General features: G+C 44.9%; 1 protein-coding gene across 1 annotated transcript in view; it reads left to right on the top strand.

The window, feature by feature from the left end:
* Nucleotides 1–18,076, top strand: part of LOC139253819 (low-density lipoprotein receptor-related protein 1-like) — a 2,398,725-nt gene that overhangs the window by 1,656,906 nt on the left and 723,743 nt on the right. The window lies entirely within an intron of this gene.

The following is an 18,076-nucleotide window of genomic DNA, read 5'->3' on the forward strand; positions in this document are numbered from 1 at the left end:
TGTAACTCAAAAACGAATTGAGAAGAGCTGGCTAGAGCAAATACTTGTTTGACTGTGCCGCATGAGTCAGTTGTTAATAAATAGCCGTTTGACTGATGTATTGACTGAGAAGTGCCATTTAAGCTAGTTTCACTGGTTTGTTCTTTTTTCTTGTCTGAACATGGGGTCAAAAGCCTTGACTGACTTTAATGTAAGTTAAAGAAGTGCACTTATATCTTAAAAGTATTGCTTCTCATGTTGAGTACATAGCAGTTCTGACATTCGGATAAGTATTTGTCCTGTATTTTTGACCTGCCCATATATTACATTTCTACTTACCTCAAGACTCAAGATTGTCAATGAAAACATATTGGCCGTGAAAGGCATCAGCCAGCATTTATTCTGCACAGTAACACAAGAAACACAGTAAATAACCCATACACCAGGACTTGCCAGAATGAGTAGGTAGTCATAAGATGCCAAACAGGAAACAAAATGACAGGCAGCTGACACAAAAAATAAAAGAAAGACTTGAATTTATATAGCGCCTTCCATGACCACTGGATGGCCCAAAATGCTTTACAGCCAATGAAGTATTTTTGAAGTATAGTCACTGTTGTCATGTAGGAAACGCGGCAGCCAATTTGCACACAGCACACTCTCACAAACAGCAATGTGATAATGACTAGATCATCTGTTTTTGTGATGTTGATTGAGGGATAAATATTGGTAAGGAATAGTGCCATGAGATCTTCAAAGTCCACCTGAGAGAGCAGACAGGTCCTCGGTTTAACGTTTGTATTTTTCTACCGGTTGTATCGGTCTCCACGGTAGAAGACACTAAAAGCATCCCAATAATAATAGATAATCAAGGGGCTACAGGGAGGGAAGAACTTAAAACAATCACTGTCAATGGAGAGAAATTACTGGGCAAACTAATGGGACTAAGGGTGGACAAGGACCTGATGGCCTGCTTCCTAGGGTCTTAAAAGAAGTGGCTGCAGATATAGTGGATGCATTGGTTTTAATCTACCAACATTCCCTTGATTCTGGTGAGGTCCCAGGGGATTGGAAAACTGCAAATATAATGCCCCTATTCAAGAAAGAGAGACAGAAAGTGGGAAACTATAGACCAATTAGCCTAACAACTGTGTTTGGGAAAATGCTGGAGTTCATTATTAAGGAAGTACTAGCAGGACATTTAGAAAATCATAATACAGTCAAGCAGAGTCAGCATGGTTTTATGAAAGGGAAATCACGTTTGACAAATTTGCTAGAGTTCTTTGAGGATGTAACGAGCAGGGTGGATAAAGGGGAACCAGTAGATGTAGTTTATTTGGATTTCCAGAAGGCATTCGTCTAGGCACCATGCAAAAAGTTACCGCACAACATAAGAGCTCAAGGGGTTGGGGGTAATATCTTAGCATGGATAGAGGATTGGTTAACTAACAGAAAACAGAGAGTCGGGATAAATGGGTCATTTTCTGGTTGGCAAACTCTAACTAGTGGGGTGCCACAGGGATCAGTGCTGGGAACTCAACTATTTACAATCTATATTAATGATTTTGATGAAGGGACTGAGTGTAGTTTAGCCAAATTTGCTGATGATACAAAGATAGCTGGAAAAGCAAGTTGTGAGGATGACACAAAGAGATATAGATAGGTTAAATGAGTGGGTAAAAACTTGGCAAATGGTGTATAATGTGGGAAAATGTGAGGTTATCCACTTTGGTAGAAAGAATAAAAAAGCAAATTATTATTTAAATGGAGAGAGACTACAAAATGCTGCAGTACAGAGGGATCTGAGGGTCCTTGTACATGAAAAACAAAAGGTAAGCATGCAAGTACAGCAACTAATTAAGAAGGCAAATGGAATGATGGCCTTTATTGCAAAGGGGATGGACTATAAAAGTAGGGAATTCTTGCTACAACTGTACAGGGCAAAGGTGAGACCACACCTGGAGTACTGCTTACTGTTATGGTCTCCTTATTTAAGGAGGGGTATACTTGCATTGGAGGCAGTTCAGAGAAGGTTCACTAGGTTGATTCCTGAGATGAACGGGATGTCTTATGAAGAAAGGTTGAGCATGTTGGGCCTATACTCATTGGAGTTCAAAAGAATGAGAGATGATCTTATTTGAAACATATAAGATTCTGAGGGGACTTGACAGGGTAGATACAGAAAAAGGATGTTTCCCCTTGTAGGGGAATTTATTCACTGAGAATACCTCTCCATGCTATGCCATTGTTACACATCAAAGGTGTACCTGGAGTTATTCATGAATAAATCAATATGGTACCTCTGATGCCATTCCTGTCTTATAGTATAATACTTTAAGACTGTTTTCCACATGGAATTAAATACATAGTCACTCTTTTTCTACTCATAATAGTTACACATTCTCACAATACACCTTGTGTAAACAAAGATGAAAGACAAAGACAATTAGACTTAAATGTTCAAACCTTCTCAAGTAATAAAAACTTCTTAGCAGAGACTTTAATTGTTGTGACTTGACTGAATTCTATTTCTCTGTTGCTGCATAAACAAACATTTAGTATGTTAAGCACAAAGTTTAAACATGATGAAGGACTAAAGTCAATTCCAGAGGCCATTTTGAATTCTACAACTGGTATAAATTAACCTTTTGCCACTTAGTTAGCAAAAGAACCGTTGTACTTTAGATAATCGTGGCTGTGAATCCTGATTAGGAAAACAAAATCTGAACACAGACCCCCTTATTTAATTCTTTTGAAGTTCTGGATTAAGAGTAGGTGCCGAGATCGTAAAGCTTTTCCATCTAGCATTTGAATATATAAATCCGGTAATCAATACATTATAAATTATATCTGGCTCAGTGCACTGCAGGAGAAGTTTAACGACAGTTTGAAAGCATTTCAGATGAGGTTTAAATTGTTTTATTGGATTAGCCATAGCTGGAACGCTTCAAAGTTCCTGTGAAATTATTTCTTTGGTGACAAACTGGTGCACGTGTCTTTTACAAATTCTATGGGCTAGACATTCCACTTTTTTTTGCATCGATACCGCCCACTTAACGTCCATTTTAACGCTGAGATGAGGTATAATGCCCAGATATCGGCCATTTAGCAACAAAATGGAAACTAACTCCCATGTATCAATCACTTATCGCCCAGCGTAACTTTCGGCATGTACTTAACGCCGAGAAATAATAATACTGCCCGCCCACATTTTTTTGCCTTAAAGATCAGAATGGGCGAAAGTAACGCCCATAATATCGTCGAGCGTTACTTTTGGCAGATAGTTAACGCCGAGAAATAATGGCCCTGAAGTTCCGAGGAGGGCTTCCCATGGGTAAATCCTGAAGAAATAGAAATAAACTGCGCACTTACCTGAAGCTGCTGCACATGTTGGGACTTCCGATTCACAGGTCTCCTCTCCCAACGACGCACAGCGCGTGCATGTCAGGACGACCGCAGGAGTCACATGTGCCTGGACACCCAATCACAGGTAAGTATTTTCTCATTCATAGTAATAGGAGATTCGTAAGTTACGAATCTTCGATACTATGAATGAGAAAAACACCAAAACGCACAAACACTACACAAAACATTTAAAAAACACCTCACACAATAAACTAATAGAAATTAAAAATGTTACACGTGTTTTTTAAATTTAAAAAATTCCAATTTTTAAAAAAAGTTAGGGTTAGTGTTTAAAATTAAATTATCTGAGTGGGCAGTGTGATTTTTACATTTTTATTTTAATCATGTTTTTTCTACTTTTTTAAACTCTTGCGCCTGTAAAAGTAGACTATATGTCTGCTTTTACAGGCCCAAAATTTTTAAGAACATTTGCAGGGCAAGATATTCGTAAATATCTGAAATCTTGCCCTGCACGTGTTCTCGCTCCCGAGGAATGAAGGATCTGTCAAGCCAGAAACATGACAGATCGGAAATGCCGATTGTCAGCATATGCTCATTGTGCGCTGAAAACCGGATTTTCCGATGCCTTCCTGGGTTCGTAGAAACTTCGTACGGACCCGGGACATCAGAATTTCAGGGCCATTAATACCGCCCACCCACTTTTTTTTGCCGTAAAGATCAGAATGGGCGAAAGTAATGCCCACAATATCGGCGAGCATTTCTTTCATAATAACATAAGAACATAAGAATTAGGAACAGGTGTAGGCCATCTAGCCCTTCGAGCCTGCTCCGCCATTCAATAAGATCATGGCTGATCTGGCCGTGGACTCAGCTCCACTTACCCGCCCTCTCCCCATAACCTTTAATTCCCTTATTGGTTAAAAATCTATCTATCTGTGACTTGAATACATTCAATGAGCTAGCCTCAACTGTTTCCTTGGGCAGAGAATTCCACAGATTCACAACCCTCTGGGAGAAGAAATTCCTTCTCAACTCAGTTTTAAATTGGCTGCCCCGTATTTTGAGGCTGTTCCCCCTAGTTCTAGCCTCTCATACCAGTGGAAACAACCTCTCTGCCTCTATCTTGTCTATCCCTTTCATGATTTTAAATATTTCGATAAGATCACCCCTCATCCTTCTGAACTCCAACGAGTAAAGACCCAGTCTACTGAATCTATCATCATAAGTTAACCCCCTCATCTCCGGAATCAGCTGAGTGAATCGTCTCTGTATCCCCTCCAAAGCCAGTATATCCTTCCTTAAGTAAGGTGACCAAAACTGCACGCAGTACTCCAGGTGCGGCCTTACCAATATACTATACAGTTGCAGCAGGACCTCCCTGCTTTTGTATTCCATCCCTCTCGCAATGAAGGCCAACATTCCATTCGCCTTCCTGATTACCTGCTGCACCTGCAAACTAACTTTTTGGGATTCATGCACAAGGACCCCCAGGTCACTCTACATCTCAGCATGTTGTAATTTCTCCCCATTCAAATAATATTCCCTTTTACTGTTTTTTTTCCCAAGGTGGATGACCTCACACTTTCCGACATTGTATTCCATCTGCCAAATCTTCGCCCATTCGCTTAACCTATCTAAATCTCTTTGCAGCCTCTCTGTGTCCTCTACACAACCCGCTTTCCCACTAAGCTTAGTGTCATCTGCAAATTTTGTTACAGTACACTCTGTCCCCTCTTCCAGGTCATCTATGTATATTGTAAACAATTGTGGTCCCAGCACCGATCCTATGGCACACCACTAACCACCGATTTCCAACCTGAAAAGGACCCATTTATCCCGACTCTCTGCTTTCTGTTCGCCAGCCAATTCTCTATCCATGCTAATACATTTCCTCTGACTCCGCGTACCTCTATCTTCTGCAGTAACCTTTTGTGTGGCACCTTATCGAATGCCTTTTGGAAATCTAAATACACCACATCCATCGGTACACCTCTATCCACCATGCTCGTTATATCCTCAAAGAATTCTAGTAAATTAGTGAAACACGATTTCCCCTTCATGAATCCATGCTGCGTCTGCTTGATTGCACTAATCCTATCTAGATGTCCCGCTATTTCTTCCTTAATGATATTTTCAAGCATTTTCCCCACTACAGATGTTAAACTAACCGGCCTACAGTTACCTGCCTTTTGTCTGCCCCCTTTTTTAAACAGAGGCGTTACATTAGCTGCTTTCCAATCCGCTGGTACCTCCCCAGAGTCCAGAGAATTTTGGTAGATTATAACGAATGCATCTGCTATAACTTCCGCCATCTCTTTTAATACCCTGGGATGCATTTCATCAGGAACAGGGGACTTGTCTACCTTGAGTCCCATTAGCCTGTCCAGCACTACCTGCCTAGTGATAGTGATTGTCTCAAGGTCCTCCCTTCCCACATTCCCGTGACCAGCAATTTTTGGCATGGTTTTTGTGTCTTCCACTGTGAAGACCAAAGCAAAATAATTGTTTCAGGTCTCAGCCATTTCCACGTTTCCCATTATTAAATCTCCCTTCTCATCTTCTAAGGGACCAACATTTACTTTAGTCACTCTTTTCCGTTTTATATATCTGTAAAAGCTTTTACTATCTGTTTTTATGATTTGCGCAAGTTTACCTTCGAAATCTATCCTTCCTCTCTTTATTGCTTTTTTAGTCATTCTTTGCCGTCGTTTAAAATTTTCCCAATCCTCCAGTTTCCCACTAACCTTGGCCACCTTATACGCATTGGTCTTTGATTTGATACTCTCCTTTATTTCCTTGGTTATCCACGGCTGGTTATGCCTTCTCTTACTGCCCTTCTTTTTCACTGGAATATATTTTTGTTGCGCACTATGAAAGAGCTCCTTAAAAGTCCTCCACTGTTCCTCAATTGTGCCACTGTTTAGTCTGTGTTTCCAGTCTACTTTAGCCAACTCTGCCCTCATCCCACTGTAGTCCCCTTTGTTTAAGCATAGTACGCTCATTTCTGACACAACTTCCTCACCCTCAATCTGTATTACAAATTCAACCATACTGTGATCACTCATTCCGAGAGGATCTTATACTAGGAGATCATTTATTTTTCCTGTCTCATTACACACGATCGGATCTAAGATAGCTTGCTCCCTTGTATATTCTGTTACATACTATTCTAAGAAACAATCCCGTATGCATTCTATGAATTCCTCCTCCAGGCTACCCCGTGCGATTTGAGTTGACCAATCGATATGTAGGTTAAAATCCCCCATGAATACTGCTGTTCCTTTTTCACATGCCTCTATTATTCCCTTGATTATTGCCCGCCCCACCGTGAAGTTATTATTTGCGGGCCTTTAAACTACGCCCACCAGTGACTTTTTCCCCTTACTATCTCTAATCTCCACCCACAATGATTCAACATTTTGTTCATTAGAGCCAATATTGTCTCTCACAACTGCCCTGATATCATCCTTTATTAACAGAGCTACCCCACCTCCTTTCCCTTCTTGTCTATCTTTCCGAATCGTCAGATACCCCTGTATGTTTAATTCCCAGTCTTGGCCACCCTGCAACCATGTTTCTGTAATGGCCACCAAATCATACCCATTTGTAATGATTTGTGCCGTCAACTCATTTACTTTATTTCGAATGCTGCGTGCATTTAGGTAGAGTGTTTTAATCCTAGTTTTTAAACCATGATTTTTAGTTTTGACCCCTCCTGCAGCCCCTTTATCTTCATACATATTGTCCTTTCCTATCACCTTGTGGTTTACACTTACCCCAGTGCTACTCTGCTCTGTTGCCTCCTGCCTTTTGCATTCTTTCTTGGGGTCCTGTTCATCTGCGCTCTCACCCACTCTAACTAGCTCAGAGCCCTCTCCTGGGTTCCGCATACTCCTCGCATTGAGGCACCGAGCTTTCAGGCTTGCCTTTTTATTACACTTTGACCCTTAAGAATTTTGCTGTACATTGGCTTTTTTTGTTTTTTGCAATGGGTTTCTCTGCCCTCCACTTCTACTCGTCTCCTTTCTGTCCTTTGCTTCTGTCTCCATTTTACCCTCTGTCTCCCTGCATTGGTTCCCATTCCCCTGCCATATTAGTTTAACTCCTCCCCAACAGCACTAGCAAACACTCCCCCTGGGACATTGGTTCCGGTCCTGCCCAGGTGCAGACCGTCCGGTTTGTACAGGCCCCATTGCAATCACAATCAGTATTATATCTATTGTTCACAAACAATAAATTTATCTACTAAAACACGTAAAATAACTTCAAATCGTCCACAGTATGATAAGATGTTTGTTCAGATGTTCAAATCAACTTACAAGACCTCCAGAGCACATCAAAGCTCCCCAGAAGCTCCTTGCCGAAAATATCGCTCGCCGAAAAACCCGCTGAGAGAAAGTTGCTCTCACCTGAACTAAACCCAGCGGTATGGACGCCATTTTATAAAGCGGAGGTCGGTTCATATAAAAGGCTGCTTCAACTTCTGGGTAGTTTTGTTGTACTCTGGAGGTCTTGTAAATTGATTTGAACATCTGAACAAACATCTTATCATACTGTGGATGATTTGAAGTCATTTTATGTGTTTTAGTAGATAAATTTATTGTTTGTGAACAATAGATATAATACTGATTGTGATTGCAATGGGGCCTGTAATTTCTCAGCCTGTCTTGATGACTACACACATGCTGCAGACTAGAGATGGCAGAAGGTATATTCAACATCATTATCTGCCCTATCAAAGAGGTCGCAGACTGAGGAGGACGAGACCTACATCCCACGCACTTACAGGGAGAAGTGGTCTTATCTGAACTTGTCCGATAACACATGCCTTCGGAGACTGCGCTTCCGGAAAAAGGTTATCAGTGAGATGTGCCAGCTCATCGGGGAGATATGCAGCCTGCCAGCACCATCAAAACCGCACTGTCCGTTGAGGTCAAGGTCACTGCGGAACTTGCCTTCTACGCATCGGGTTCCTGTCAGGCCTCAGCTGGAGACATTTGCGCTCTATCTCAGCATGCCACACATTGCTGCATTCGACAGGTCACTGAAGCCCTTTACGCATGCAGGATGGACTTTATCAGCTTCCCTATGACCAGGGAGACAGAGACTGAGAGGGCTCTCGGATTCTCCAGAATTGCAAACTTCCCCAAGGTGCAGGGAGCAATAGACTACGCACATCGCCATGCAGGCACCTTTTCAGGATGCAGAGGTTTTTCGGAGCCGAAAGGAATTCCACTCCCTGAATGTGCAACTTGTTGTCGACCACCAGCAAATTATACTGGCAGTGAATGCTCAATTTCCAGGCAGCATCCATGATGCTCACATCATGCGTGAGAGTGCTGTATCTGACTTGTTTAACAATGAACCACAAGGTCAATGCTGGATGCTTGGTGACAAAGGATATGGCCTGGCCACCTGGCTGATGACCCCCTTGCATGACACCCACACCGAAGCCGAGAGGCGATACAATGAGAGCTACAGAGCCACTTGCAATATCATGGAGAATACCATTGGAGTGCTTAAGCAGCACTTTAAATGCCAGGACCACTCAGGAGGCTAGCTCTAATACCACCCTGAGTAGGTCACTCAATTCATGGTGGTGTGCTGCATGCTGCAGAACTTTATCAGGAGGGGACAAGAATTGCCAGAAGGAACTGCCGGTCCACCTCAGGAGAGAGAGGAAGAGGAGAACAAGGAGGTGGACACTGACCTCGGGCCAGACAATCAGGCTGATGATGAAACCATACCCCTGCCCCCTGTAGTCCCACGTCAGCAGCTCATAACTGAGCGCTTTGCTTGAAATAATGTTGGTTGTATTTACAAAGCTGCAACACTGCTGTGTCTGCAGCTCATACATGAACAGTGTGCATTACCTTGGTGACAGTTAAATTTTAAGTTGATTCAAGTGATGTTGAATTATTCCCTTTCATGTTAAGGAATCACTGGTGTGTAATGGTGCAGCTATCTGAGACAATGCGCAACAAGGTTATGTTAAATAAAAAACATTTAATGAAAACATTTGTATAAAATCATAATTATACCTGTAAAAAAACACCCCACCCCACAACAAATTTATAGCATTTATATAATTCATTAAATGTTTAACATTTCCAACAACACTTCATAAACATAGAATATAAATGCAAAAACACAAAGTACCCCCTCCCCCCTTCCCCCAAACCTCCCAACAAAATAGCAGCAACAACATAAAAATACTGTGACCAAGACAACACCTGCGGCCATGCACCTCACTTTCCTTTCCACACCCCGCCCCACCCCCGCCCCTCCCGCTTCTCCTCCCCACCCCTCCCTTCCCCTTCTAACTCCAAGCTGCCTGGCCAAGGAGCTCCTTGGGGGGATGATGGCAGAACGGCTGCTTGGATGGATACGGGAGAGGACGGTCCCGAGGTGGGAACATGTTCCGAGCCAGAAGCAAGATCTTCCTCCTGGCTCTCATGTGTCATTGGCAATGGGGGTGCAGCACCTTGGAGTCCAGTGCCGTGCTCTGGGACCACTGGGAGGCCTCTGCCACCAGTGTTCCTGGCTATCACCTCCAGGGCCTCCGCCATCCGCGGCACATACTCGCTCATGGTGGCGGGCATGCTGGCCATCTTTTGGGATATGCCCTCCATTGTCTGTCAGATCTACTGACCTATGTCAACACTCCTCCTGGACAAGTGTACCATGTCCCTGGTCAGATCTGCCACTTGTGAAGCAGACCTGCTGCATCAAACCAACCTCTGCGTGGTTGGCGCCGTCCAGCAGAACCTCGGTTGCCCTGTTGCAAGGTGCTTGGGCCCGGTACCTCCACGGTGGAGGAGGGAATGGTCGCAGGAGCACTAGATGTCATGGGTGTCGACTGCATTATGGAGCTTGGCAATGCAAGCTCCTAGAAGTCCGCACTCTCATCCATGGAGAAGGCACCCAGAAGCTCCACGGACGAGAATCGAGGCTCCTCAGCACCAGATGCACGATCGTCCGGCGACTCCCGCCCTGCACCTCCACCTTCTTGGCTCGATATGTTCTATGGGGCCACGCTGCTGGTTGAGTTACAAAACATAAATGAGGTTATTAGAGGAGAAGGGGGTGCTAGGGTCACATGCTGATTCTAACGCTATACACAGCATATGCACAACAAAAGCACCACCGCTATCAAAATCATCACAGACATCACATTTCATGACCATGACCAAATTCTGCATTGCAATGATTCTCATGAGGCCATCATTATTTAGAGAACACTTTTATCAATCATCTATCATATATTATTGGTCGGATATGATTGGGTGTGGCATCTATTAACTTTACATCATGCAATAGTGTATACTTTACTCACGTGCCATCACATCAGATTCTGCAGCTGCATGCGTTGCCGACCGGGGGTGGCTCCCCACTAGTGCCAGCACCCGTTCCTCAACGTCGGTGAGCTCGCTGATGACTGGTGACCCGCCACCCGTTCGCCTCTACTCAGCCCTATTTTTCAAAAGCTTCTTCTATAAAAGGTAACACCAGCACAATATGGCATGTGATCATTGCATGAGATCATTGCTAGGTACTGTCACAGAGACTGATACAATATATAATCGACAGATGTAATCATAATTATTATGATAATTATCAGTCTTTACCTATAGACGTACACCGTAAACGTAGGCTTTGAGGAAAACATTCCTGGTATAAGTGAAAGACATCACATCTGATTTTAATCAATCATTACACTTACAAATAACATTATATAAATATATAAATAAATGTAAATAAATTTAATACTTACTCTGGCGGATCTGACAAGAACGTTCCAGCGCTTGCGGCACTGGTTGCCCTCACACACCTCTTTGGTCGCCGATGAGACCACCACGACTATGTTGGCCCATATCCTCTGGTAGACCTTTGGGTTGGCTTCCCACGCGCACCCTGGATCAATTGACCCCAGCGTGACTCCACCTCCTGCATGAGGGAGGCATTTGCCTCGTCGGAGAATCTCCTCACTCGTTGGCATCCTCCCAATTGTTCTTCTCCCATCTCATTGCTTTCACCAATGTCCTAAGTCTTCACAGTGTGCTGAGTTGCCTCCTCCATCCTTTCCATTTAAAATATATTTTTTTTCGACAAAAACTTGGTGGGATCAACGTTCTTTGTGCTCAGCAGTCTATTTGCTGCTGGTAAATCTCCCTCCTACCTCCCAAAACAGCCAAACAAGCACACAACACACCCACACACGCTTTCAGTTCCTCTCTACTCCCTTTCTCTCTCTCTCTCTCGTCTTCTGCGCATGTATTGGTGACCTCTGACCTCCTGAAACACGGGAAACGACCGTTGCCATGCCATTGCTATGGACGGCGACACTTTACGGCAGGAGGTCAAAATATTTAACGCTAATGCCCATTTCAGATCGCTCGCGGTAGCGCCCATTTTATAAAATGGAAAGTTGGAGTTTTGAAAATGGGCGATAATCCGGACTCTCAAAACCCATATTTACCGCCAATGCTGGAAATAACGCCCATGTTTTAGGCAATCTGTACAAAAGTGGAAAGTCAAGCCCTCTGTATTTAATGAAATGTAATGGTGCAAGTCCTATGTGATGTCGACTTCGAACTTGTGCAACTACAACAATAAAAACAAATTGTATTTATATAGCACCTTTAACGTAGTGAAACGTCCCAAGGCACTTCACAGGAGTATTATGAGACAAAACATTTGACATCGAGCCACATAAGGAGAAATTAGCACAGGTGACCAAAAGCTTGGTCAAAGAAGTAGGTTTTAAGGAGCGTCTTGAAAGAGGAAAGAGAGGAAGAGAGGTGTGGAGGTTTAGGCAGGGAGTTCCATAGCTTAGGGCCGAGGCAACAGAAGGCATGGCCACCAATGGTTGAGCGATTATAATTAGTGATGCTCAAGAGGGCAGAATTAGAGGAGCGCAGACATCTCGGGGGGTTGTGGGGCTGAAGGAGATAACAGAGATAGGGAGGGGTGAGGCCATGGAGGGATTTGAAAATAAGGATGAGAAATTTGAAATCGAGGCGTTGCTTAACCGAGTGCCAATTTAGGTTAGTGAGCACAGGGGTGATGGGTGAGCGGGACTTGGTGCGAGTTAGGACACGGGCAGCCGAGTTTTGGATCACCTTTAGTTTACGTAGGGTAGAATGTGGGACAGATCTTTCACTTGAAGAAAGAAGCTTTGAGAAATGTCTTCACCCAGTGGCTATTGGAATATGATGTGCTTTGCCACAGGAATTGGTTGAGGCAGAGACCTGTAAGAAAGCAAATCTTTTAAAGGAAATGTGGATAAATATTTGAAGCAGTATGGGACATAGTTTAAGTTTGCCCTAGCTAAGAGCCAATGCAGATAAGATGAACCGAATGGACCCTTTCTGCATTGCAAAATTCTATGATGAAGATTTTAACTCACCCCACCTGGCCGGAACAGGGTGGGGGCCATTAGATTGGAGAGTTCAGTCTTCCAGTCCTGCTGGATTCCCATTTGCCACCATTTCAACTGAATTTACGTGGCTGAGGCAACTGCTGAACACAGACAGGAGCCTCACAGATTTATGCAAATAGGGGTCAATGGGACCCCCTCCCACAAATTGCTTGCCTGCTGGCAAACCTTTAGTACCAGATGATGCCCTCCGGCTGCTCGAACTGTTACTTCATCCTACCGACCAGCTGCCACTTGTTTCCCATTCCAAAGATGAGGCTCATGTTTTCGGACGAACAAACAGATTACTTGTACTCAAATCATTTTGAAAGCATTTTTCCTTTTCACAGATGGTTAATATTTCTGGCTGGACAATTGCTGAAATGTTCTCAAGCTTATATATTTGGCATATATACGTTCAAGGCTCAAATCGGGATAAAGTGGGAATGGGACATAATCATACCCTCTACTAATGCAGTTTTCAACCCTCACATCAGAATAAGCTTACACAACCTTCTTGCAGATTTGCACCTTTGTAAAGAATCCTTTCTAAAGTAGTCTAATAAAGCAGCAATTTTTGATCATATTTTCAATAGCTGAATCAAAAAAGCACAATATTAGATTTTCTAGTGACGATAGCTGGTGGTAGGCAATGGGGTTACAGTGTGAACAATCAAGTACAGATCCATATACCCTGTGTGCATTGTGCACAATCTTGCAGCCAGGCAAAAGTGTCACTTAAGCAGTGAAGGTCTTAACGGATCAGAGGCATTTTAGTCATGTACTTTTATTTGCAAGATTTACAGTGGGTCTTTAGTATTGGTCTTGTATTTTTGGGGGATTGTTTATGGAACAATGTTTTTTGCTAATTTAGATTATTTTTGTCATGGAACTATATGGAACTTAAAATAGCCACTGGAAAGCCAAGCATTTGCAAGACATCAGCAAAATAGGAAGAAATCAAAAGAGAGGGAATATGAAAAAAGGATCTTGTTCAGTAAAATGTTTTAAGGGAGACAAGGCAGAGACAAGGAGGGCTAAATTGGATATCCCCCGAAAACAGGCGCTGGGTTCGCGATGCGCAATTATCCCGCGTCCGATCGATAATAACGCTAGCAGCACGGCAGCTTCGTACTGCATGCTCATTACCAAGATTTCTGCATGCAGCCAGCACTCCCCACACTATACATTGGCTGCATGCATCAGCAGGCATGCTAGCACTATTTAAAGCTAGCCTGCACTGCTTAAAACTAACCTGTGCCTCTTAAAGGGGAGTTGCATCGTGGCTGGAGCTCGGTGCTCGGAGTCTTTTGTGAGCTGAATGTGACCTAGGAAAGAGAGAAGAATGGTTGAACATGGGAGAGAGCAGGCACCCAGGTTTTCCCATGCTGCACTGGAGGTCTTGGTGGAGGAATGAAAAGGAGGAGAGATGCCCTGTATCCGCAGGGGCCAGGAGGCACATGTTGAAAAAGCAGGGGGAGAAGGGAGTCGTGGAGGCAATGCCAAGAGTGCAACACAAGGATCTGGATGCAGTACCGCAAGAATTTTAATTGTTGTGCATCTGTAAAGCATGCACTCTCATGTTCCACCACCAGGGAGTGCATCCCAGCATCCCTTGGGAGCACTGCATATAAGCCGGCCCCTAAGGCCTGTTCCTCACTCTGGAGTGTCTTACTAAAGACTGAGGTCACTGTTACTTTAACCTTCCTGTGTGCAGCCTCATCTGTGTTAGGAACACAATAACTGGCAACGAGTATACGAATCCAACGCAAAGATGCAGCAAACTGTGGGCATCCTGGAGAAGTTCTCGGAGGGCGAGGACGAGGAAGCCTATGTCGAACGGCTAGACCAGTACTTTGTAGCCAACGAGCTGGACGGAGAAGGAAGCTCTGCAAAAAGGAGAGCGGTCCTCCTCATGGACTGCGGGGCACCGACCTACAGCCTCATGAAGAATCTTCTGGCTCCGGTGAAACCCACAGATAAGTCGTATGAGGAGCTGTGTACACTGGTTCGGGAGCATCTTAACCTGAGGGAGAACATGCTGATGGCGAGGTATCGGTTCTACACGTGCTAGTGATCTGAAGGTCAGGAAGTGGCGAGCTACGTTGCCGAGCTAAGGCGACTTGCAGGACAATGTGAGTTTGATAGCTACCTGAAGCAAATGCTCAGAGACTTTTTCATACTGGGCATTGGCCACGAGACCATCCTACGAAAACTTTTGACTGTAGAGATACCGACACTCAGTAAGGCCATTGCGATATCACAGGCGTTTATGTCCACCAGTAAGAACACCAAACAAATCTCTCAGCACACAAGTGCTAGCAATGTTCATAAATTAACTGGAACTGTGTTTGCGAGCAGAAATGTACAGGGCAAAAACCACGAGTCTGCAACTGCCAGCAGGCCTCAGGTGACCCAGATGACTCAGAGTCCGCAACAAAGGATGAATGCAAGGCAATTCACACCTTGTTGGCGTTGTGGAGGCTTCCATTCAGCCTATTCATGCTGCTTCAAGGGTATATTTGCAAGAGCAGTGGAACAATAGGGTACCTCCAACGAGCTTGCAGACGAGCTGCAAGCTCTGCAAAACCTGCTAACCACCACGTGGCAGAGGAAGGTCGGTCCATGGTGGATCAAAGCAATTTCAAGCCTCAGAGAGAGGAGGCAGATGCTGAAGTACATGGGGTGCAAACATTTTCGACGAAATGTCCACCTATAATGCAAAACGTAAAATTGAATGGCATACCCGTGGCCATGGAACTGGACATTGGCGCTAGCCAATCCATCATGAGTAAAAAGATGTTTGAGAGACTGTGATGCAACAAGGCACTCAAACCAGCCCTGAGCCCCATTCACACGAAACTAAGAACGTACACCAAAGAGCTCATCACTGCCCTGGGCAGCGCCATTGTCAAGGTCACCTACAAGGGCACGGTGCATGAACTGCCACTCTGGATTGTCCTGGGCGATGGTCCCACTTGGAAGGAACGTGGAAGGAGCTGGCTGGGCAACATCCGCTGGAACTGGGATGACATCCGAGTGCTAACACATGTCGACGAGGCCTCATGTACCCAATTTCTTAACAAATTTCCTTCCCTTTTTGAACCAGGTATTGGAAACTTTTCTGGGGTGAAGGTACTGATCCACTTGGTCCCAGAGACACGACCCATTCACCACAAGGCGCGAGCGGTACCTCACATGATGAGGGAGAGAGTGGAAATCGAGCTGGACAGGCTGCAACGCGAGGGCATCATCTCCCCAGTGGAATTCAGCGAGTAGGCCAGCCCAATTGTGCCAGTACTCAAAAGTGATGGCACGGTCAGGATTTGCGGCGATTATAAAGTAACTATTAATCGTTTCTCGCTACAGGACCAATACCCGCTACCTAAGGCAGACCTATTTGCGACGCTGGCAGGAGGCAAGACGTTCACCAAGCTTGACCTGACTTCAGCCTACATGACGCAGGAGCTGGAGGAGTCTTCGAAGGGCCTCACCTGCATCAACACGCACAAGGGACTGTTCATCTACAACAGATGCCTGTTGGAATTCGGTTGGCTGCAGCGATCTTCCAGAGAAACATGGAGGGCCTACTCAAGTCGGTACCACACACGGTGGCTTTTCAGGACGACATATTGGTCACGGGTCAGGACACTGTCGAGCACCTACAAAACCTGGAGGAGGTCCTCCAGCGACTGGATCGCGTAGGGCTGCGGCTGAAGAGGTCGAAATGCATCTTCACGGCAACAGAAGTGGAGTTTTTGGGGAGAAAGATCACGGCGGACGGCATTCGGCCCACTGACGCCAAGACAGAGGCTATCAGGAACGCGCCCAGGCCACAGAACGTCACGGAGCTGCGGTCATTCCTGGGACTCCTCAACTATTTTGGTAACTTCCTACCGGGGTTAAGCACCTTCTTAGAGTCCCTACATGTGTTATTGCGTAAAGGTGAGAACTGGATATGGGGAAAAAAACCAAGTAATTGCTTTTGAGAAAGCCAGAAACATTTTATGCTCCAACAAGCTGCTTGTATTGTATAATCCATGTAAAAGACTTGTGCTAGCATGTGAGGCGTCGTCTTACGGAGTCGGGTGTGTATTACAACAAGCTAATGTTGCGGGGAAGTTGCAACCTGTCGCCTATACCTCCAAGAGCTTGTCTAAGGCCGAGAGGGCCTACAGCATGATTGAGAAAGAGGCATTAGCGTGTGTGTTCAGGGTAAAGAAAATGCATCAGTACCTGTTTGGCCTCAAATTTGAGCTGGAAACCGATCACAAGCCCCTCATATCCTTGTTCGCTGAAAACAAGGGGATAAATACTAATGCCTCAGCCCGCATACAAAAGTGGGCACTCGCGCTATTAGCGTACAACTATACCATCCGCCACAGGCCAGGCATCGAGAACTATGCGGATGCTCTCAGTCGGCTACCATTGCCCACCACAGGGGTGGAAATGGTGCAGCCTGCAAACTTGTTGATGGTGGCGCAGCCCGCTGACTTGTTGATGGTCATGGAAGCTTTTGAAAATGATAAATCACCTGTCACGGCCTGCCAGATTAGGACTTGGACCAGCCAAGATTCTCTGCTGTCCCTTGTAAAAAACTGTGTACTGCATGGGAGCTGGGCCAGCATCCCCATTGAAATGCAAAAGCTAATCAAGCCGTTCCAGCGGCGAAAGGACGAGCTGTCCATTCAGGCAGACTGCCTGCTGTCAGGTAATCGCGTAGTGCTACCCAAAAAGAGCAGGGAGACGTTCATCACAGATTTCCACAGCACACACCCGGGTATAGTAATGATGAAAGCGATAGCCAGATCCCACGTGTGGTGGCCCGTTATCGATTTTGACTTAGAGTCCTGTGTATGGCAATGCAGCATGTGTGCTCAGTTGAGCAACGCGCCCAGAGAGGAACCACTAAGTTTGTGGTCCTGGCCCTCCAGACCATGGTCAAGGATCCATATCGACTACGCGGGCCGGTTTCTCGTAAAATGTTCCTGGTGGTGGCGGATGCTTTTTCAAAATGGATTGAACGTGAAATAATGTCGGGAAGTACCGCCACCACCACCATTGAAAGTCTGAGGGCCATGTTTGCTACCCACGGCCTACCTGACTTACTGGTCAGTGACAATGGGCCATGTTTCACCAGTGCCGAATTTAAAGAATTCATCACCCGCAATGGGATCAAACATGTCACCTCAGTCCCGTTTAAACCAGCCTCCAATGGGCAGGCAGAGCGGGCAGTACAAACAATCAAACAGAGCCTTAAACGAGTCACAGAAGGCTCACTCCAAACCCACCTGTCCCAAGTACTGCTCAGCT

Source organism: Pristiophorus japonicus, chromosome 3 (genome assembly GCF_044704955.1).
Source record: "Pristiophorus japonicus isolate sPriJap1 chromosome 3, sPriJap1.hap1, whole genome shotgun sequence".
In the NCBI taxonomy this organism is placed as follows: domain Eukaryota; kingdom Metazoa; phylum Chordata; class Chondrichthyes; family Pristiophoridae; genus Pristiophorus; species Pristiophorus japonicus.